Source organism: Rhinoderma darwinii, chromosome 4 (genome assembly GCF_050947455.1).
Source record: "Rhinoderma darwinii isolate aRhiDar2 chromosome 4, aRhiDar2.hap1, whole genome shotgun sequence".
NCBI lineage: Eukaryota > Metazoa > Chordata > Amphibia > Anura > Rhinodermatidae > Rhinoderma > Rhinoderma darwinii.
In genome coordinates, this window is record NC_134690.1 from 396,047,413 (window position 1) to 396,071,782 (window position 24,370).

The 24,370-nt window shown below is 46.9% G+C and overlaps 1 pseudogene; it reads left to right on the forward strand.

Moving 5' to 3' along the window:
* The first annotated feature begins 581 nt into the window (after positions 1-581).
* The window catches only part of LOC142760278 (calpain-2 catalytic subunit-like), a 73,688-nt pseudogene continuing 49,899 nt past the window's right edge, over positions 582-24,370 (forward strand).

The window sequence follows — 24,370 nt, forward strand, 5'->3', positions numbered from 1 at the left end:
AAAACTGACAGGCAATCTGTTAGGTCATGCCTCTGGCATCGCCTAACAGGCAGATGCTGAAGACAGACCTGGGGGTCTTTGTTAGACCCCCGCTGCCATGGAAATCCGACGGCGACCCGCGACCCGCGGGGGCGCCGATGGGGTGACAGAAGGAGCTCCCTCCCTCTGTCAAACACATTAGATGCCCCTGTCACTATTGACAGCGGCATTTAATGGGTTAAACTGCCGGAATTGGAGCGCGCTTCGATTCCGGCAGTTGCAGCAGGAGCCAGGCTGTGTATAACAGCCGTGCTCCTGCCGCTGATCGCGTGGGTACAGTGACAGTACCCGCACGATTACAGGACGGATATATCCGTCCTCCTACGCGAACTAGCAGCTGCAGAGGACTGATATATCCGTTCTTCGGCATTAAGAGGTTAAAAACGCAGATATCCAGTGATCTCAGCTTGTGCTATCAGTAATAGAATGAGAGCACCAAAATGAAGACTGAGATTGCAGAAGTTAGTACAGCTGGGTGTAGTAGGCGGAGCAAGTGCACTGCTGCATGCACATTGCCTGCTGGGACTAGAGCAGTGCATGCAGGGAGGAGAAACACAGGAAGAGAAGAGGAATGAACTTACTGAGCAAAACAAACCTCTCAAGGTAAACAATAGGGAGTAATGTTACTAAAACCATTTATTATCAAGAAAAAGATAGTCAGAGTGCACTAATATATTAATAGAGGAACATTGCATTGATTTAAAAAAAAAAAAAAGGATTGGAAAACCCCTTTAAGTTCAAAGTAGGGAGTTTCAAATGCGACTTTATTGAGCCGAGTGCCTTTTTTACCAGGTTTTTGTTTTTTCTTTTCCTCACATTTCCATGTCTGGTTGGCACCGTATATATATATATATATATATATTTACATATACTGAGCTCTTTAGTCCAGAGATCATTGGTTTTTTTTTTTTTTTTTTTTTTTGTTTATATGTGGCACACCTAGTTGCCTATGCTGTCACACTAACCAGAGGCGTAGCTAGGCTCTCCAGCACCCGGGGCAAAGATTCCGTTTGGCGCCCCCCCCCCAACCTCTTTCCCGACATCTCCTTCCCCCTCGCCGTGTTTGTTTTCTCTACCAATCGACGTGTCATTTCTTTTTATGTAACGCGAGCATAAAATTATTTGTACATTTCACAAGCAATATGGTTCTATACACAACACCAGAACCAAGCTCACTACATATATACAACACCAGCACAAATACAGCTCAATTTAGTGCAACCCCTGCCGTATAGGTGTGTACGGCGTAAAACGACAGCTCCCAGCATAGCCCGAACAATGATAAGGATATGCTGGGAGATGCCGTTTCACAAAAAATAAATCCTATCATAATCACACAACCCATCATCTCACTGCAGATCATACAGTGACTACATTACTGATTAGAGGCAGAATAAACATTTACATTAAGTGACTCACCGGTGACGTCTCAGATTCTAGTTCTTTTTCTCCATTTGGTCCAGACCTCTATGATGACTTCTCCCGGTCACAGACCATTTCTGCAGTTTGCCGCTCACATGTCTTCAGCTTCTCACTTTTCCAACATTTCCGCTCCTATAAATAAATATAAAGTTATCATTATACCACACACTAGCCACCTAAATATAATAGCGCCATACACTGCATTCTAATTATAATAGCACCATACACCGTGTCACACACACACACACACACACACACACCGTGCCCCCTGTAGATAGTGCCTGCCATAGAGCCCCCTGTAGATAGTGCCCCCATATAGACCACCCCTGTATATACAGGGGTGGGCTATCTGTGGAGCACTATATACAGGGGTGGACTATATGTACAAGGGGGCTATATACAGGGGTGGGCTTTCTGTGGAGCACTATAGGGGGAGCTATTTGTGGGATACTATATACAGGGGTGGGCTATATCTACAGGGGGACTATATACAGGGGTGGGCTATATCTACAGGGGGACTATATCTACAGGGGGCCATATCTATAGGGGGACCATATCTACAGGGGGACCATATCTACAGGGCTGGGCTATACACAGGGCTGGGATATACACAGGGGGCTATATCTACAGGGGTGGGCTATACACAGGGGGGCTATATACAGGAGGAATATATATACAGGGGGCTATATCTACAGGGCTGGGCTATATACAGGGCGACTATCTCTACAGGGGGGCTATATACTGGGGTGGGCTATCTATGGGGCACCATATACAGGGGTGGGCTATATCTACAGGGGGCTATATACTATATAGCCCACCCCTGTATATGGTGCTCTATAGACAGCCCACTCCAGTATATAGCCCCCCTGTAGATATAGTCCCCCTGTATATAGCCCCCCTGTAGATATAGTCCCCCTGTATATAGCCCAGCAGATATAGTACCCCTGTATATAGCCCAGCCCTGTAGCTATAGTCCCCCTGTATATAGTCCCCCTGTATATAGCCCCCCTGTAGATATAGTCCCCCTGTATATAGCCCACCCCTGTAGATATAGTCCCCCTGTATATAGTCCCCCTGTATATAGCCCCCCTGTAGATATAGTCCCCCTGTATATAGCCCCCCTGTATATAGCCCAGCAGATATAGTCCCCCTGTATATAGCCCAGCCCTGTAGATATAGTCCCCCTGTAGATAGATACCTCCCGCAGATAAAGTCCCCCGTGTAGACAAAGTCCCCCCCCCCCCCCGCAGATACAGCCACGCACTTCTATTACAATTTAAAAAAAATAAAAAATGTCAAACTCACCTTATTCCCGCTCCCACGCCATCCGGCAGCCATGGAGACCTGCTCTCTTCTGCGCAGGTCTCCTGGGGGTTGAACGCGGCGTCTATGAAAGGCGCTGATTGGCTGGGCAGGATGACTTTCCCTGCCAGTCAGTCAGCGCCTTTCATCGATGGAAGCGTCACTGGTACAAAAGGTACCAGTCGCTTCATTCGTGGAGAGGCGCTGAATGGCCGGGCACGGAACGTGCCCGGTCATTCATTGCTTCTAATTGTACCTGTGTCCTTGCGACACAGGTACAATTATAGTGCAGGAGGAGGGGGCTCTGGCGCCCCCCTCTGAACTGCGCCCGGGGCACGTGCCCCGCTTGCCCCCCCCCCCCTAGCCCTGACACTAACAAAGACAATACCACCACCTTTTGTTCAAATCACAAAGGGAATACATTTAACATAAAGTCGCAGATCTTCATACGCTCCGCCTCCTCACTGTCCATAGCGGACCATAGAAGATGTGCGGGCCGCGCAGCTGCGAACCTTATAGGGAACAATGTCTGGCGGATGATTTTTCAGTTGACAGGTAGCCAAGTTACATGAAATTGAATTATTTTTAAATTGACCTCTAGTTTTTATTGCGGCGCAGGGAAGAAGAAACAAGACAGAAAACTGCTGTTGGTGAGTATAAGTTTACCGTTGTTATTTAAAGAAAACCTTTCACCTCCCCATACATGTGCAGCTGAGTGCAGCATGTAATGGGGAGGGCTGCACAAACCCTGCGTCCCCTTGCCTGTTCGGGTGAAAAGACTGCAATCACACACTCTCTCATGCTGTGGCCCTGTTCATATCTAATTGGACAGTGTCACAGCCATAGTAACACGCCCCCTTGACAGTACACGCCCCGTTGACTGTTCAGGGGGTTATTTAAATATCAGGCGACAAATATAACAGAACCGATATCTAAATAACGGTGGGAGGTAGAAAAAAAATGTAAAGTGCCCCAGGGTTTTTGCAGCCCTCCTTACATGCTGCACTCAGCTGCACAAGTATGGGGAGGTGAAAGGTTCTCTTTAAACAATTAAATAATTGAAAAAACAACGTAAGGGGTCCCCCACATTTTTCGTAATCAGCCAGATACAATAAAGCTGCCGCAGCCTAGCGTTGCCAGGGTGGGAAGGGCCACATTTCTTGTCCCTTTCCAGGCTGATAATACCAGCCTGCGTCTGCCCCGGTGCCCGGCCATTGCTTTAGATGATTCTTCCCAGTACCCCAGCAGGCGGCCCTGCACTGAATTGCCGGGCGGTCCTGCACTGACAACAGGAAGGGCCTGGAAATGCATTTGAGTTGCTGGCAGCTCCTGCGATGACTGTAGGGGCCGTCGCTCTTTAATAATATGGCGCCGGCATGGGCGGATTGAGATTTTAAAGTGGCACTGAAAAAAATAAAGTGGCCCCATATTGTGGGCAGGGCCAACACAAGTAGGCAGAGCCAGGAAACCGTTAGCTGTAGCCACATTGGTGGTAGATCTAATAACGCAGCCTTATTATTATTATTATTGTCAGCATTGGGCTGTGTTCACATCTGCATTGGACGCTCTTAGGCGCATTCACACCACAGTATTTCTATCAATGTAATGTATGTGCTGATAAAGCTCCCGGCAGATGCAATAAACTGTTTAGAAAAACGTATGCCTCTGAGTGACATCCGTCCTCCAAAGGTGCCCATGTTATGATAGAAATACCTTGGTGTGAAAGATGCCTTCCATTGCAGGCAAAATAAATCTTGACAAAAATAGTGCAGCATGCTTCGCTATTTTGTCCGGTAAAATGCAAAGCTCCCTATGCTACACACCCCTCCATATTTTACACATGATGGCTTACTTCCATACAGTACTGTGCACCATCCATATATACAGAACAAGAGCAGATACTGATTATTACACCCAGCATACAGGACACGAGAAGTGGTACTGTGCACTGTCCATATATACAGAACAAGAGCAGATACTGATTATTACACCCAGCATACAGGACACGAGAAGTGGTACTGTGCACTGTCCATACAGTATATACAGAATAATACAGATACTGAGAATTACACCCAGTATACAGGACAGGAGGAGCGGGTGTGTGCTGTCTGTGTGTTGGAGGAAGATCTTTCCGGGTGTCGGATCTTTCCTCTCCAGGGAGAGAGTTTGGTGCTTGGGATGAGAGGAAGTTCTTCACAGCCAAGTGCTTCTCAGCCTCCTGTTACCCGGTCTAGGCCGGCGGGTAGCGGGAGCATTCAGCAACCGACCGAAGTGGTGGGGGTGAGAATATCTAGTCGTGGTCACAGCGATGTGGCCCCGATCCTGCCCCCGCCTGAAACCAGGTCAGAAAGCCAGGAAAGCCACAAGGTTCCTGGTGTTGCAGCCAGCAGGAGTGTTCCTGGAGCTGTGCAGCAGAGCACCCATGATGGGGTGGAGGCGGATTGGGGTGAACTACATGCCTTGGAGTCAACAATCACCTTTAGCTCCCTGGTTGCGGAGTGCCTCCGTGAGTATGAGTACACCGGGAAGGCCATTCAGAAGCTCCAGGAGGAGCTGAAAGCAGCCCATGTTCGGTCGCATGCCACTTCTGGATCTAAGAGGTTGGTAGTACTTGCTACTATCAGGGAACTCAAATCTGAGATGGTTGCCCTGAAAGAAAAACTAAAGTTTATTTTGGGCAATAGTGGACCTTTCAAGGAATAACTCCTTAATGATGATCGGTTCCGGGCAATGAAGAGTGTCTGTGACCCTGGAAAGCAGACGGATGATGAGGGTGAGGAGGAGGAAATGTGTCTGGGTACGTCTGGTCAGCTGAGGAGTACGTGTAGCGAGCTGCCTGCAGAGCAAGTGGCTTTACCCACGGACTCTAGCTCAGCCGGTGAGGGGGATACCTGTGGACAGGACTTCAGCAGCAGCAATTCGGGTGGGAGGCTGATGGCGGAAATAAGGCACCTTTAGTCTCTGGTGCGCCTCCAGCATTTTTCTTTTGGCGCGGACTTGGGTTCGGAGGAGAAAGTTAATGTCAAGCGCAGAGCAAAGCGCAAAGCCCGGTGGCGACTAAAATCCAGAAAGGCCTGGAAAATCGTGGAGGAGGTCAGTCTAAAGTTTGTTCCCCACCCAATGCTACCCCAGCCGGTTGCAGGGTCAGCTCGCTGCACAAGGCCCGTGATCCAGCCTAGCCCGGGCCCTGAAGTGGGTCCGGTGCAGGAAGGCGGGGAGATTAATGATGGCATGATCATGAAGGCTGTTGTCCCTGCTTGTTGTAGCAGCGGTGGCGTTTTTAAGGCGTCAAGAGCGCCAGATAATGTTGGTGGCCCAGCATTGGGGGCAGAACAAAGCTCTGGTGCTCAGGTTTCCTCCTCAGTAATGGGGGGGGGGGGGCTCGACACCAGAGCAGGCAGCGAATATTCCAGTGTCCCTGGAACCCGTTGTTGCTACTGAGCGGTGGCAGCATGTAGGGGTTGCTGGGACTGACGGCACAGTTGAATGTCCCCCCAAGCTTGCGGTCATTGGATCTGGTGGCGCAGTCACTAGTGTTACTATGGTGGCTGCGTCACATGAATCCCCAGCCTGGGAGCCAGCTTTGCCAGGGGTGAGAACGAGTCCGGGCATTGCTGGCTCTAAGAAGGAAGGTTTGTCTCAACTAAAGAAAGGTCACGTCAATGAGGTGGAGGGGAAACCTGATGACACCGAGGCGATAACATCCGGCCCAGAAACACTTTCTACTGCTGTTCCAGAGGGTGGGGATATGAATAGTGCCGGTACAAGTGCTATTAATAATGTTTCCTCTACTTTGTCTGAGGCGAGTGTTGAGAATGGAGGTGGTGGGAATGTTACTGCTAGTGGTATAAGGTCTAGTGATGCCGGTCCATCTGCCCCCCCCACGGGTGACTACTCGCAGTTATGCCAGTGTCACTGCTGGGGCATCCGCCTCATCTTCAGGCTCTGGGGACGGTATTTTACAGTGGCGTTTCCTGGAGGCCCTTAAAAAGGGTGAGAGAACAATAATGGTAGAGGGCCGAGCGGTTGATTTATCCTTCTGGATAGACAGCCATGGCCTGACAGCTTTCCAAGAAGAAAGGGAAGGGGAAACTGTGTGGACCGTTCCGACAGTCGGGCCTGGGGAGGCTCGTAGGAATGTTGTTCGTCTTCGTTGGAGAGGCAATGATACGTGCCCATCTAGGGCAAAAGTAGTTGAGCTTCTCTTGAAGATGAATTTCAGGGCGATAGACATCTTTGCCATGATACATTCCTATGGCACCCCAGTATTTGACATCAGCTTTGTTCGGCCGGAGGGCCTGGAGCTCTTTTGATCAAATTATGAGTTGGTGAAGAATGAGCCCGGCTGGTGAGACTTCGCTGTACAAGCGTCTCGTCAGAGCGAAATCAAGAAGGTGACCGTCCTAACTTGTAATGAGTGTCTTTCTTGTATGGACATTATGACCTGGCTCAGCAGGTAGGGGTGTCACGAGGCGGGTCATTGGACCCACTAGGCCGTACCACCGTAGCGGGGAGGCAGCTGGCCAAACAACAGGAAACCCTAGAAATGCAAAGGGTCCCTGGGTAGTCCAAACAGTGGCCGCAGCTCTGGCACCGATGGAGAAGGGCGCAGCAGGTAACGCCAGACGTGGCGGATGACACAGGTGCCCCAGGTTGCGCCAGACGTGGCGAGTTCCTCCGGACGTGAAAGATAACACAGGATGTGGTGGATTCCTCCGGACGTGGCAGATGACACAGGACGTGGCAGATGACACAGGACGTGACACGACTCCGACACTAGATGGCACAGAAACAAGAACAACACGGGATACAGGAGCAGGTAACAAGGCACGGGTAACAACTGGAACGGGAAACACTAAAGGACCATTTGCAAGACAGACTGGGAAAACTAACAATGCTCTGGCAAGGGTCATAAGGCCTGGGGCCTTCTTATAGACCAGGAAATCATGGCAGTTGATGATGATGACTATTTCCTTTGTGCGCGCGCTGGCCCTTTAAGGCCGGCACGAGCGCGCGCGCGCACCCTACGGGACACAGCAGAACGGAGCAGATGTGAGCGCTGGCGTCTCCTAGGAAAGAGATGGGGACCAGCGCTCACGGAGCCATGGATGCTGCAACGGGGAGGTAACGGAGGTCCCCCAAAAAAACAGGGATGAATTTGGTCAGGGGCCTGGAGCTTTATGGTTAAATTAAAGTGTTCAGGAAGTGCTGTCACCCACATCCCTTCCTCAGCCTTTTTAGGAAGGGATTGAATCCTGGCTTTTTACCAGGGGCAGCCGATGCTCTGCCACAGGTGTGGTGACCCCACGCTCTTCAGTGCCCACTGCAGAGTGCAGAAGTGTGCTTTGTGCGGGGGAATAGGTAATCTTGCCGCATCCTGTGGGGATATTCGGTGTCACCTGTGTGGGGATCTAGGTTACCCATTCAGTCGCTGCCCTCGTTCCTTTGCCAATGCCATGGCGGGCCCAGCGGGAGAAAGCCGAGAGGTTGCTCCTGCCGTGGTTGGCACTGGTGGAGGTGAAGGGGCTCAGGGGCCAGGGAAGAAAGGCAAGTCACCCTCTAAGTTAAGGCGATTGGAGAACTGTCTAAGGAGTAGGGAGCTCGGGGAGCCCCAGGCAACTGGGGTAACCCTTGGCCCTGCTCCGGGGGCGAGTGTCATTGCTACTAAGGCCCTGGGGGAACAGGACTTGAATGAAGAGGTCAGGAGGTTGGAGAGGGAGGAGTAAGCCACTTTTTCATGTTCCTATGTGAAAGTATGGATGAGGACAATAGACGGTGGCTAGATGAAAAGCGCAAGCAGGGTGCTAAAAAGAAGGGAGATAGAAAATCTTCTCCCACCCTTGTCCAGGTGCCTAAGGAAAGCCTAACTGGCTCACCTCTTGTTGTTCTCTCAAACCGCTTTCAAACCCTCAGGGACATCTCCTCTTCAGATGAGGAGTATGGGGGTGAGGATGTGGGGAAGGTGACGAGGGGGTCTGTGGGGGGCGTCAAGCTTCTTGCCTCAGGGGGTGCAGAACCCTCAGGGAGAAGCGCTGGAGGTGAGATTGATAGTGGTGCTGGCGGGGAGGTTGAGGAAGGGAGGGATATGGACACATCAGCATCCGTCAAAAGGGCCCTTGGCTCTTCGTCAGATGGTGATAAAAACCAGGAGAAGGAGAAAAAGGTCATCTAATTTAATCACCCAGGATGGCGGCACCCACCCCGTTGACGCTGGCATCTATTAATGTTGGCAGCATTAAATCTGACATGGCAAGATTTGCGGCCTTTGATTTTCTTGGCCGAATTGAGGCCGAAATTTTATTTTTGCAAGAGACCAGGCTGACAGACTTGGCAGCCATACATAAAGTGAAAAAGGAGTGGAGGCGTGGACCATCTTATTGGTCTCTTGCGGCCGAGCCGTGTAGCGGGGTGGCGGTTCTTTTCACCCCATCGGTAGAATGCAGACGGGTTATTGAATTAGAAATGGGGAGGTGCCTGATCTTGGATGTCTTTATGAAGGGACAGGAGCTCAGGCTCATTAACATCTATGGTCCGCAAACTAGATGGGACCGGAAAAGTCTCTTTATGAGGATCAAGCCCTATCTTTTTACAAGTCGGCAGCTGTTCTTTGGAGGGGACTTCAATGCTGTCACGAGGTCCCAAGATAGGGGAGGTCCCAGAGACAGGCTGGCTTATGACAGTGTGGCCCTAAATAGGATAGTTAGTGAGGCTCGCCTGGTGGATGTCCACATCCGGCACACGCCAGGCCACGCGGGATTCACCTTTTATCGAGGTAGTTGTAGGTCTAGAATAGATAGGTTTTATTTAAAGGAGGATGCCATTTCTTCGGCAGTGTCCGTCATTGAGGTGGAGTTCTCCGACCACTGTTTAATTTTATTTTCTGTGAATGTTGCAGAGACCCCCCGGATGGGAAGAGGCTTTTGGAAGCTCAATTAGTCTCTCTTGGAAGAAGCGGAGATAAGACGGTCCTTTGAGGATTTTTTTCAGAGCCAGGTACCGTTACTGGATCTTTGTAGCAGTAAGTCGGAGTGGTGGGAGATGTTCAAAAAAAGGGTGGCGAGTTTTTTCCGCCAGCTCTCGAGCCTCAGGAGCCTGGACAGGTACCGCTTGTATCAGGGCCTGAGGAGGAAACTCGAGCATCTTGTCTCGACTGGAGGTAGAGTGAAATCTTTGCTTAAGAGTTGTCAGTATGATAGACATGCATCTTTAGTTTTTGAGAGGGATTTTGGGAAGTACCGCTCGTCCGACCCCTACAAGAACTGCAAGATGTCAGTAAATCGTAAAGTGGTTTCAGGACTGATGGACTGTACAGGATCCCTGAAAAGGTCCAGATCAGGGATCTTGGAGGTCGTCAGATCCTTTTACTCGCACCTCTTGGGAAAGATGGATCTAGATCGGGATGCGATGTCGGCTTTCCTGGCTGAAACTGTCCCTGAACCAGGAGTAGACCCCTCTCTTGGTGTCTTGGCAGAGACGATCAGGGAAGAGGAAGTGAGACTGGAGATTGAAGGGCTTGTCCTCAAGAAGTCACCGGGTCCAGATGGCTTAATGTCTGAATTTTACAAGACCTTTAAGGACATTTTAGTTCCCCTCTTGACTGAGGTGTTGAATCAGTGTCTTTCCTTGGGCACTTTGCCGAAGTCAATGAGGAGGTCGGCCCTGATCATCCTGTCAAAGGGTAAAGACCCATCGCACATTGAGAATTGGCATCCCATAGCGCTACTCAATGTGGACAGAAAAGTTCTGGCAAAGGTGCTGTTTAATCGGCTGGTGAAATTTTCACCCCGGCTCCTTTCGGGGGCTCAGCATTGCTCTGTTCCAGGCCACAGCACATTTAGCGCTGTACTCGGTATCCGAGAGGCAGTGGAGCAGAGTAGGGCGGGCTGTTGGAAGGGGTACTTGCTGTCCTTGGATCAGGCAAAAGCGTTTGATCGGGTTGATCATGAGTATCTCTGGTCGGTCCTTCTGAGGTATGATCTGCCGGGAGGGTTTGTTAATTGGCTTAAGATCTTGTATGCAGGGGCAGAGAGTATTCCGCTTGTGAACGGTTGGATTGGCCGCTCTTTTGAGGTTGGGTCTGGGGTTCGCCAGGGTTGCCCGCTGAGCCCGCTTTTATACGTGTTCGCGATTGACCCCTTCCTTAGGAGGGTAGATCATGGACTGTTGGTGGGTGTCAGCATGGACTTAGCAGCCTCGGAAGCAACTCTGAGAGTTATGGCATATGCAGATGATGTCACCGTCTTTGTGTCCTCGAGAGGGGAGGCAGAGTGGGTGATGTCAGAAATTGACCGCTACTCGGAGGCATCCGGGTCCATGATTAACCAGGATAAGTGTAAGAGTCTCTGGCTGGGGGGGGGGGATCCTAACTTTGATCTCTCGGACACGCTTACAGGGCCTCAGGAGTTTGTAAAAATTCTCTGCATTGAATTTGGCCAGGGGGATTACCCCAAACAAAATTGGGACAGCAGGCTAAAGATCGCCGCTCAGAAGGTCGACCAGTGGAAGGGTTGGTCTTTGACCCTCAGAGAAAGGGTAAACTTGATCAAAACTTACCTGCTCCCTTTGTTAATCTATTTGGGCAATGTCTGCATCTTGCCAGAACCTCTCTGGACTCGGGTCTACAGCTTGTTCTTCCAGATGCTATGGGGGAATAGGCTAAACCTAGTCAAGAGGGAGGTGACATACCGTATGAGGAGACTAGGGGGGTTGTGTATGGTCAACCCTGTGGTATTCCTTGTTAATACCTTTGTAAAGATCAACATGTCAAACCTCTGGCAAGATAGGGCTCCTCCGTAGGTAGTCTCCTGCAGGGGGTGGTTTCGGCCTTTCATTCAGGAATGGGAGACAGGAGGACAAGTGACGGACCTTCGCACGCCACATGGGCATCTTCCGGCTTATGCTACCTTGGTTCTGAAAACTATTCGCTGGTTGGGTCTGGGGATGTGGGAGATCAGGACTCTGTCAAGGAGGCTCCTTGACAACAGGATTCTGTTGACCGATTTCCAGAAGCCCCTGGCGCTCAGGGACTGCCCAAGTCGGGATCTGGAGGTTGGTTTGAGGGTTTTAAATTCCAGTAGGATCCCTTTAAAGTTTTGGGACGACTTGGCTTGGCATTGCTTCCATGGGAAACTGTATGTGAGGGACAACTTCAAACACAGGAACTCTGAGGAAAGGGGTTGTCCCCGGGAGGAGTGTGGCGGCGTTCTGGAAAGCATGGAGCACTTCCTGCTTCATTGTCCCTTCAATACAGGGGTCTACAGCAGGGTGGGTGCCTCCATTGGTTGGCCTGGTCTGACCGGTCTCTCCTATGTGGAATGAGCCTATGGAACATTCAGACACCTGGGTGGTCGAGATCGGGGCACTTTATTCTTAGTCAGCTTAATAAAAAATTAAAAAAGGAAAATAAATAATAATTAACAAAAAAAGAAAAAAAAAATATAGAAAAAAAAGGGGGGGTTATTTGCCGATTAGGCTCATGTTGTGTTTTCTCATGTAGGAATTTCTCATTTTCCTTGGTTAATATATTTTGATGGGCAAATGGACCAGTTAGGGTCAGTTTTTGGTTGTATTGTGGTTTAACTATTTTATTTTTTAGACTGTTACTGATTTTGTTTTTTTGAGGCGTCTGGATTGATGTTGTGATTATGAGTTTTGTGTATTTGTATTTATACTGATGTAAATGATGTGTGGATGATGTGTGGATGATGTGAGTGATGTGAGTTATATTACAGAAGACTGAGTGGTTGTAAAGGATCTGCCAGACACAGCTTCTGTGTCGACGCCCGTGGGTAATCAGTCTGCACCTGCTCCTATGGCTGTGAGACTGACTCCATCTTCCACCACTCAGGATGGCAGGCTTAGGAGTGGGAGAGCCTATCACAGCCTGGCCAGACGGAGCTAGCTCCCGCCCACTGTCTATTTATACCTGCCTTTCCTGTTCCTCCTTTGCCTGTGATTCTGCTCTGCTTGTTTCCTAGCTCTGCTGCTGCTGCTTGAACTACTGATCCTCTGCTTGTTATTGACCTTGGTTTTCTGACCACTCTCCTGCTCAGCGTTTTGTACCTCGTGCACTCCTGGTTTGACTCGGCTCGTTCACTACTCTCGTTGCTCACGGTGTCTCCGTGGGCAGCTGCCCCGTTTCCCTAGCTTCTGTGTACCCTTGTCTATTTGTCTGTCGTGCACTTACTGAGCGTGGGGACCGTCGCCCAGTTGTACCCCGTCGCCTAGGACGGGTCGTTGCAAGTAGGCAGGGACTGAGTGGCGGGTAGATTAGGGCTCACCTGTCTGTCTCCCTACCCAGTCATTACATAATCACAGGCCCATATACCTAGTTTACCCTGGTCCCTGACACAACTATGGACCCCCTTGAGACCCTGGCTCAGCAAATGCAGGGCCTCTCCCTACAGGTCCAAGCCCTGGCTCAGAGGGACAACCTGCATGATGCTACCCTGGTAGTGCCCCCCACCTCACCTCTTGAACCCCACCTCAAGTTGCCTGACCGGTTCTCAGGAGACCGGAAGACTTTTTTCTCCTTTTGGGAGAGTTGTAGGCTCCATTTTCGCTTAAAGCCCCACTCCTCAGGTTCTGAGAGCCAGCGAGTGGGTATAATTATGTCCCGGCTCCAGGACGGGCCCCAAGAATGGGCCTTCTCTTTGGCTCCTGACGCCCCTGAACTTTCCTCCGTTGATCTTTTATTTTCTGCTCTCGGGCTCATTTATGATGAGACTGACAAGACTGCCTTTGCCGAGAGTCAGCTGGTGACCTTATGTCAGGGTAAGAGACCTGTTGAGGAGTATTGTTCTGACTTTAGGAAGTGGTGTGTAGCTTCTCGGTGGAATGACCCTGCCTTGAGGTGCCAGTTTAGATTGGGTCTGTCGAACGCCCTGAAAGATCTGCTAGTTAGCTATCCCTCTTCTGACTCCCTAGATCAGGTTATGGCTTTAGCAGTACGACTTGACCGACGTCTCAGGGAACGACGACTTGAACGTTTTTGTGCCTTCTCCTCTGACTCCCCCATGATGCCTCCCGAGGTTTCGTTGCTTCGTTCTTCCACGGAAAACTCTGAGGTACCTATGCAACTCGGGGCCTCCGTGTCCCCCCAACAACGTAGAGAGTTCCGCAGGAAGAATGGTCTCTGCTTCTACTGTGGGGATGACAAGCATCAAGTGAACAACTGTCCTAGGCGTAAGAATAAGCAGCCGGAAAACTTCCGCGCCTAAGTGATCATCGGGGAGGTCACTTGGGCGCACAGGTATTTCCCGTAAAGATGAAACCTAATAAAATCTTGCTTCCCTTTCAGGTCTCTTTTGGAGGTAGGTCTGCTACCGGCAGTGCAGGGTCGTCTGCTAATATTATGTCTGTGGAATTTGCTATGTCTCTAGCTATGCCATTGATTGGTTTGCCTAAACCTGTCCCGGAAGTAGGTATCGACTCCACTCCTCTTGCTAATGGTTATTTTACACAGCATACCCCTTTTTTTGAACTCCTTGTTGGCTCCATGCATTTGGAGCAGTGCTCTGTACTGGTGATGCAGGGATTATCGTCCGATTTGGTTTTAGGCCTTCCCTGGTTGCAGTTGCATAATCCCACGTTTAACTGGAATACTGGGGATCTCACCAAATGGGGTAATGAATGCATGACGTCATGGTTTTTCTGTTAATTCTATTTCTCTCCCTGAGGAGGTGAACACTCTACCTGAGTTTGTTCAGGACTTCGCTGATGTTTTCTCTAAAGAGGCCTCCGAAGTGTTACCTCCTCATAGAGAATACGATTGTGCAATCGATTTGGTACCAGGAGCTAAGCTCCCTAAGTGTAGGATATTTAATCTCTCTTGTCCCGAACGTGAAGCCATGAGAGAGTATATTCAGGAATGCCTGGCCAAGGGTTACATTCGCCCCTCTACTTCTCCGGTAGGTGCTGGCTTCTTCTTCGTAGGGAAGAAGGATGGTGGTCTTAGGCCGTGCATTGACTACCGGAACTTGAATAAGGTCACTGTAAGGAACCAGTACCCCCTTCCTTTGATTCCTGATCTCTTCAATCGGGTTCAGGGGGCCCAATGGTTCTCTAAGTTTGATCTACGGGGGGCTTCTAACCTTATCCGCATCAAAGAGGGGGATGAGTGGAAGACTGTGTTTAACACGCCCAAATGTCATTTCGAATACCTTGCCATGCCCTTTGGGTTGTGTAATGCTCCTGCGGTCTTCCAGAATTTCATAAATGAGATTTTAAGAGACTACCTGGGGGTATTTCTTGTAGTGTACCTTGATGACATACTTGTGTTTTCGAAGGACTGGTCCTCCCACATTGAGCATGTCAGGAAGGTGCTCCAGTTCCTTCGGGAAAACAAACTGTTTGCTAAGACCGAAAAATGTGTGTTTGGGGTGCAGGAGATACCATTTTTGGGTCTAATCCTCACTCCTCATGAATTCCGCATGGACCCCGCCAAGGTCCAGGCTGTGGCGGAATGGGTCCAACCTGCCTCCCTGAAGGTGTTACAGTGCTTCCTGGGGTTCGCGAATTATTACAGGAGATTTATTGCTAACTTCTCGGTCATCGCTAAACCTCTTACGGATCTCACTCGCAAAGGTGCTGATCTCCTCCACTGGAATCCTGAGGCTGTCCAGGCTTTTGAGGTCCTTAAGAAGTGCTTTATCTCGGCCCCAGTGCTGGTTCAGCCCAACCAAAAGGAGCCATTCATCGTGGAGGTTGACGCCTCCGAGGTGGGAGTGGGTGCTGTCTTGTCCCAGGGTACCAGGTCCCTCACCCATCTCCGTCCCTGTGCCTACTTCTCCAGGAAGTTTTCGCCCACTGAGAGTAACTATGATATTGGCAACCGCGAACTCTTAGACATTAAATGGGCATTTGAAGAGTGGCGCCACTTCCTGGAGGGGGCTAGGCACCAGGTAACGGTCCTTACCGACCACAAGAATCTGGTTTTCTTAGAATCTGCCCGGAAGCTAAACCCGAGACAAGCTCGATGGGCGTTATTTTTTACCAGATTCAACTTTTTGGTCACCTATAGGGCTAGGTCTAAAAATATTAATGCTGATGCACTGTCGCATAGCTTCATGGCCAACCGTCCTTCGGAGGAAGATCCTGCTTGTGTTTTGCCTCCAGGTATAATAATTTCCTCTATTGATTTTGATTTGTCTCCGAAATTGCGGCTGATTAAGGTTCAGCTCCCGGGAACCTTCCTGAGAACAAGCTGTTTGTTCCCCTGCAATTCCGGCTAAGGGTACTTAGGGAAAATCATGACTCTGCACTATCTGGCCATCCAGGCATCTTGGGTACCAAGCACCTCATTGCCAGAAACTACTGGTGGCCTGGGTTGCTTAAAGACGTTAAGGCCTACGTCGCCGCTTGTGAGGTTTGTGCTAGTTCCAAGACTCCCAGGTCCCAACCAGCGGGCTTACTATGTTCTTTGCCCATTCCCCAGAGACCTTGGACCCATATCTCCATGGATTTTATCACCGATTTGCCTCCATCTCAAGGCAAGTCGGTGGTGTGGGTTGTAGTAGACCGCTTCAGTAAGATGTGCCACTTTGTGCCCCTCAAGAAACTACCCAATGCTAAGACGTTAGCTACCTTGTTTGTCAAACACATCCTTCGTCTTCATGGGGTTCCTGTCAATATTGTTTCTGACAGAGGGGTACAATTTGTTTCATTGTTTTGGAGAGCCTTCTGTAAAAAGTTGGAGATTGATCTGTCCTTCTCCTCGGCTTTCCATCCTGAAACTAATGGCCAAACGGAGAGGACTAATCAGTCTCTAGAACAATATTTAAGGTGTTTTATCTCTGACTGTCAACATGATTGGGTCTCATTCATTCCCCTCGCCAAATTTTCCCTTAATAACCGGGTCAGCAACTCGTCAGGGGTCTCTCCCTTTTTCTGTGGATTTGGGTTTAATCCACAGTTCTCCTCCGTTTCACCTGGTAGTTCCAACAATCCCGAGGTAGATGTCGTTCATCAGGAACTGTGCACAGTCTGGGCCCAGGTTCAGAAGAACCTAGAGGCGTCCCAGAGCATACAAAAGACTCAGGCAGATAGAAGACGTTCTGCTAACCCCTTGTTTGTGGTCGGGGATCAGGTGTGGCTATCTTCAAAAAATTTGCGCCTTAAAGTCCCGTCCAAGAAGTTTGCTCCCCGGTTTATAGGGTCGTACAAGGTCATTGAAGTCCTTAACCCTGTCTCCTTCCGACTGGAGTTGCCCCCGTCTTTTGGAGTACACAACGTGTTTTAAACGCTGCTCCCCGTCCTTGGCTCCCTCGAGGAAGCCTCCGGTCCCTGTTCTCAACCCTGAGGGGGTAGAATTCGAGGTGGCCAAGATTGTGGACAGCAGGATGGTCCAAGGCTCCATCCAGTACCTGGTCCATTGGAGAGGATACGGGCCTGAGGAGAGGACTTGGGTACCCGCCCGGGATGTTCACGCTGGGGCATTGCTCAGGAGGTTCCACCTTCGTTTCCCCAATAAACCAGGTCCACCTAGAAAGGGTCCGGTGGCCCTTCATAAAAGGGAGGGTACTGTAAAGGATCTGCCAGACACAGCTTCTGTGTCGACGCCCGTGGGTAATCAGTCTGCACCTGCTCCTATGTCTGTGAGACTGACTCCATCTTCCACCACTCAGGATGGCAGGCTTAAGAGTGGGAGAGCCTATCACAGCCTGGCCAGACGGAGCTAGCTCCCGCCCACTGTCTATTTATACCTGCCTTTCCTGTTCCTCCTTTGCCTGTGATTCTGCTCTGCTTGTTTCCTGGCTCTGCTGCTGCTGCTGCTTGAACTACTCATCCTCTGCTTGTTATTGACCTTAGCTTTCTGACCACTCTCCTGCTCAGCGTTTTGTACCTCGTGCACTCCTGGTTTGACTCGGCTCGTTCACTACTCTCGTTGCTCACGGTGTCTCCGTGGGCAGCTGCCCCGTTTCCCTAGCTTCTGTGTACCCTTGTCTGTTTGTCTGTCGTGCACTTACTGAGCGTAGGGATCGTCGCCCAGTTGTTCCCCTGTGGCCTAGGATGGGTCGTTGCAAGTAGGCAGGGACTGAGTGGCGGGTAGATTAGGGCTCACCTGTCTCCCTACCCCATCATTACAGTGGTGGTAGGAATGTGATCTGGACCAGAGAGGAGACGGCCGAGACTCATAATGTTTATAACTTGTTCATTTTGTGTTGGTTTATGACCCGTGTATCGTATGTGCGGATTTATGGCATGTGTATGTTTAACATTTATTAAGAGCAGATACTGAGAATTACACCCAGGTGCTGTGAAGTGTCAATACACAGGACAAGAGAAGTGCTGCTTTGCAGTGTCTATACATAGAGCAAGATAAATATTACTGTGCAGTGTATATATACAGGCAAGATAGGTGGTACTGTGCAGTGTATACATACAGGCAAGAGAGGTGGTACTGTGCAGTGTATATATACAGGCAAGAGAAGTTTTACTATGCAGTGAATATATACAGGCAAGAGAGTTGGTACTGTGCAGTGTGTATATACAGGCAATATAAGTGATATTGTGCAGTATCTATGTACAGGACAAGGGCAGATACTGATAATTACACCCAGAATACATCATACCAGAGACATAGCTAGGCTTTCCTGCACTCAAGGCAAAGATTAGTTTGGCGCACCCGCCTCTCCCCAAATCTGAAGCCTTAGGCCTCATGCACACGACTGTATTGGTTTTGCAGAACGCAATTCCAATTACTAAAGATAAAACATAAATTCAGAATGAAACCATTTCTCTTTGGTGATATTCTGTTACATAAATCTCACTGTAAAGGGGTAATTTCACTATGTTATAAACACTTGAGCTTAGGCTCCAAAAATAAATAAAAATATAGAATATTAATAAAAGTAAGTGGATAAGGGATTTGGAACCAATTAGCGAATCCCAATGGGGATCGATTCACAATAATTTGGAATATGTTTCTCTTAATATGACAAATAGATTCTCTTACTTTATGGTAATCAATAGATTATATTACATACCTAAGAAGTTAGCAAAAAAGGGGTACAGATCAGTCGATACCTGCCCGAATTGTGGCTCTGCAAATGCAGATTGGATTCATCTACTTTGAAGATGTCCAAAATGACATCAATATTGGTCTCAGATACTGAAATATATTAAGGGGATTGTGCCCTTTCAGACAGCTCAGGATGAGACTTTGATTTTGTTGGGCGACTCTTCTGGGATTGATTCCCTATACAATAAAACACGGGTTCACTTAATTCTTCTGTTATTATTTTAAGCACTCTTAGAAATTCTTAAAAAATTGATATCTGTTAATCCTCCTATTTCTTGTGTATGGAAACATCAAATCTATAAGACCACACTTCATGAAAAACCTCAGTATTCTGGGGAATACAGAAGTGCCTACTTCAAATCTAAATGGAAGCCATGTATTGATTTGATGGATTGATCTGATAAAACTTATGTTCTAGAGGATATGTAAAAAATATTGTTTGTTATGTATATGTGTTTTGTGTGTTTTTGTTGGTTTTTTTTTGTGTGTGTTATCTTTCTGGTTAGGGAATTGGAGGAAGATATAAAACAGGAGGGCGTTGTTTATACTATGTTTGTAACATAGTTATCTTTTGTATATTTACCTGTGATATTATTCACATTTTTTTTCTCTCTCTCTTTTGTTTAAAAAAAACCTTAATAAATGTATAAATTTAAAATGCTAAAAACAAGGCTGGAATAGCTGCTTTTTCAATGCCCTCCCAAGAAATGTTAATAAAAGTTAAACAATATAATATATGCACCCATGCCAATGAAAAATACCACTTGTCCAGAAAAAAAACCAAAGTCATGACTCTTGGAATGTGAATATGAAAAAACTAAAAAGAATGCCTGGTCATTAAGGCCAACATTGGCTTTATCATTAAGGGGTTAATAACATATTTTTTCAAGTAGAATCAAGAAGAGGATTACAAAATCACAAAAAAATATATATATTTAGCTCAGTTCCTGATTATTTGTTATTGTTATTTCGGCTGTATCTGATCTGATCTGATCTGATCTGACCTTGGCTTGTTCCTCACTAAGCACCTGCCTTGCTCTTCTGCATTTTCTGCCTGTTCTCTCCTGCTGATCACCTCTAGCTCCATACCTGACCACCCACTGTCTTTTCAGCGCTGCCACTACCAATCCACGACTATTCTGATAATTGTAACCTGGGGATCGTCCTGCAGTAAAGTCCACACCACTTTACGGGGTATGAAGAATAAAGACCAGGTGATCCCTGAGACTTCGCACCCCAGTCCAGCCTGCATCAAACTTCTTAGGAAACCTTCAATATCAGATCGACGGGTGATTGACCCTCTGCACCACTGCCAATCACCTGTGAGAAGTTGCCTCAGAAGATGGATGAGCGCTGCGGCCTCTTCATATTTTGTATTGCTCCATACACCTGCACACCGTTCATTTTGTAGCGCCTATGATTGGTATTGCAACTTTGGTCCATTTACTTGCTACCACTTTAAACAGCTGATCAGCGGGGTGTAGAGTAAGACATCTGACATTGATGGCCTATCTCAAGGCTAGTACATCAATAATGTTATGCCTGAAAAATACATTTAATGAATTGCAGTTAAAGGTCTGATTTAGAAAACCCATCTTTAAATACCCTATTAGGAAATTCTGTGTTATTAGAGCGAAATTTCTTATTTGGGACCATAAATAGCTGGAGTTGACAATGGCTACAGAGAGAGGGTCTCGCTCTGAAGGCTCCAGTATTTCCATACATTACATGGACGTCTCGGCAATGTTAATGGGCACCATGTAATACTTCATTTCCCTTGTGGTTGCGCTGCACAGGAAGTGTTACCAGGTTCCCCTCAGATTACAGCTGATCTCTGGAGGTCCCATTACCCTGTGAACTGCTTATTTTTGGGTCCCTTCTAACAAACAGGACTGAACAGAGCAGATAATCCGTTTAAATCATTAACATATTAGTGTAAGTTCCCAAAGATGAACTTTTTAATATGCATTATTCCATATGTACATAACCATGTAAACACGGCTAGGCTTTACCTCACTATTGTCCTAAAGACCTCCAGGGTATTATTACGCATATAACTGTGTATAAAATCCTCAGTGCCGTTCTCTTCCATCATCCAGTCCAGTACAGAGAGCTTTAACACAATGTCAGGAGTTGCTTCTAAGATCGCCCAAGAAAGGGCCGTGGCTGCCGGTGTTGGGTCCATCGACAACCCAGTGAAATTTGCCAATCAAGACTTTGAGAAACTGAAGGCAGAACACTCGGCGCCTGACAATTTATTTGAAGATCCTCAGTTTCCCCCGTCTCAGGGGTCTGTTTGGAAGAGACCCTCGGTAAGAACCAGTTAGAGACTTGTAGATCGAATTTAAAATGTTCTTTATTTAGAAGTGACCTCAAGTAAGAAGACCTTAAATATCTGATAACTTTCTTTAGGTACATTCAGAGCCGGCCTCCCCACACTTTTAATATCCGCTGTGTTGATGAATGAACATCTAGTGTTTGTCCACATTTTATGAAATGGAATCCATTTTTATTATCTACAATTGGTAACTTTTAAATTGAAAGTTATGGATGAACTTCCAGGGTGATTTTACACGGTGTGCAGCACGACACAAGACTGCATGCATTCTTTTTAATGGAGAATTTTGCTGTTTTTAGATGTGGTTATTATGATTCCTAAACCGCATCTAAATCCAGTGACATTTTTCTTAAAACTGCATTTAGCTTTGTGGTGCGGCTCTTGACCTTGTATTTTATTGGCCCAGCAAAAAGCACCTTATAAAAGCTCCCCCACTGAAGCTGTTCCGATCTGAATATTACAACCAACTTCTAGTTTTATTATAGATATTTAGAGTTTTATTGATTGTGTCTTTTTGTATATTTAAGTGTATAAAATATCAGCTGGAATATAATGTGTGTGTTTATATATATATATATATATATATATATATACACACACACACACAAGCATTTATACACACACAAAAACTTACAGTATATACACACACAGAGACATATATACACTTATACAGTCTCACAAACACAGACACACATATACACCTTTAAACGCGCACAGACACATAGACATACGCAGAGCACATACATACAGAAAAATATATACTCATGGTATCACAGAATAGTAACTCTACATAAAACATAAACTTTATTAATTATAGGACTAAAATACTCAAGGTAAATTCATTGATATACAAATACCCCCGACACCACCAGGGCTGATTCAATAAACAATTCACAATTATCACCTGGAGTATCCAGAACAAATGTGTCTCTAGGTGGCATAGTACCATATGCCATCTATGGATATACTCCAGGGATAGAAAAAATAATGACCCCCCCCCCCCCACACACACACACACACACACACACACTTGTGTAGCCAGTAAGCACCAAAAAAATATTATCTATTTTCTTTTTTTGCATACAACAATAACAACACTAATACTTTTTGTCCCAACACTATTCCCCAACTTAGTTCGTTCATCACGGGACAATACTGGGCAATTTGTGTATATTTGAAAACCTGTGATACAGGTACAGATACATAAACAATAAACTTGCTTATGTTGGCACATTTGTGCCAGATTACAACTCCTGAGAGAAAGGATGATAATTGGCTGAGGAAGGAACAGACAGATGGAGATAGCCCATTTTACAAAACATGCTCGTTTGTATCCCTGGAGTATATCCATAGATGGCATATAGTACTACGCCACCAGGAGACACATTTGTCCTGGATACTCCAGGTGATAATTGTGGATTGATTATTGAATGTGCCCTGGCGTTGTCAGGGGTATTTATATATCAATTGATTTGCCAGTATTTTAGTCCTAGAATTAATAAAGGTTATGTTTTAGAGGAACCCACATCTTGAACTCAGTAATAAAATACACACACACACACACACACTCTCACACACACACACACACACTCTCTCTCTCTCTCTCTCTCTCTCTCTCTCTCTCTCTCTCTCTCTCTCTCTCTCTCTCTCTCTCTCACACACACACACACGCACACACACACGCGCGTGCACGCACACACACACACACAAAGACAGAGGCGAAGGTAGACTTCTCTGCACCCGGGGGAAAGATTTAGTTTTCAATATTTTAAATATACCATATGTTAATGTGAACTCTCAATAAATATTTTTGTATGTATCAGTATGCTAGAAACTTTACGAACTTGTGTGACTCTGTCCAGAATGTTCAACTACATTTGCACACTATATATATATTAACAGACGAATACATACCTACCTGTAGTACCACATTTTAAGCTTACCAATTATTTATAGACCCATAAGTGCACATTCAGTACCATAAGTGTGCAAAGGCCATTTAGTTAGGCTGTGCACTCTGAGAAGGGCAGAGAGTGGCGCGGGGTGCGTAGAACGCCGCAGCAGATGAAACCCAAATACAGAAGTTTAATGTACAAATAAAATACCAGAATCAAGCTCAATACATGCATGCAGCACCAGAACAAAGCTCATTATATATATACAGCCACAGAGCTAAGCTCAGTACATATATACAGAACCAAATCCAAGCTCAGTAAATAACTACAGCACCAGAACTAAGCATACTACATATATACAGCACCAGAACAAAGCTCAGTACATATATACAGCACCAGAACAAAGCTCAGTAAATATATACAGCACTAGAACAAAGCTCAGTACATATATACAGAACCAAATCCAAGCTCAGTAAATAACTACAGCACCAGAACTAAGCATACTACATATATACAGCACCAGAACAAAGCTCAGTACATATATACAGCACCAGAACAAAGCTCAGTACATATATACAGCACCAGAAGCAAGCTCAGTACATATATACAGCACCGGAACCAAGCTCAGTACATAAATACAGCACCAGTACTAAGCTCAGTATATAAATACAGCAGCAGAACCAAGCTCAGTACATATATACAGTACCAGAACCAAGCTAAGTACATATATAGAGCACCAGAAATTATCTCAGTACATACATACAGCACCAAAACCAAGCTTAGAACATAAATATGGCACCAGAACCAAACATAGTGCATAAATACAGCAAAAGAACCACACTCAGTACATATATATATATAAACAGATCAGAAACAGTCTAATGCCAAATAATGTGAAAGAATAACAAATCTTTATTGAATACATATAAAAACATACATGTTAAAAAGGTAAATGAGGGGAGAGACTCTACATAATACACACAGATAAGTACCAGATCCAGGTATATGATATATATTTATCTAGAGACCCTATATTAGGGGCATATAACTAGGGTAAAGGGCTATCAATTGTAACATAGGTGGTTGAGTACAAGCTGAAATGTTAAGAACGGATAACAAGAGTAAGTTCCTTCTGTGGGCAAAAACCCAAACAGTTAGTGACTCAGATAGTCTTACCCATAATGGTCGTCCTGATAGTCTGGATGTCTGTGTGTGGACCCCGGACCCCGACGTGCGTTTCGCGATGATCGCTTCCTCAAGGGGTACATATATACAGCATATATACAGTACATATATACAGCACCAAAACCAAGCACGGTACATATGTACAGTACCAGAACTAAACTCAGCACA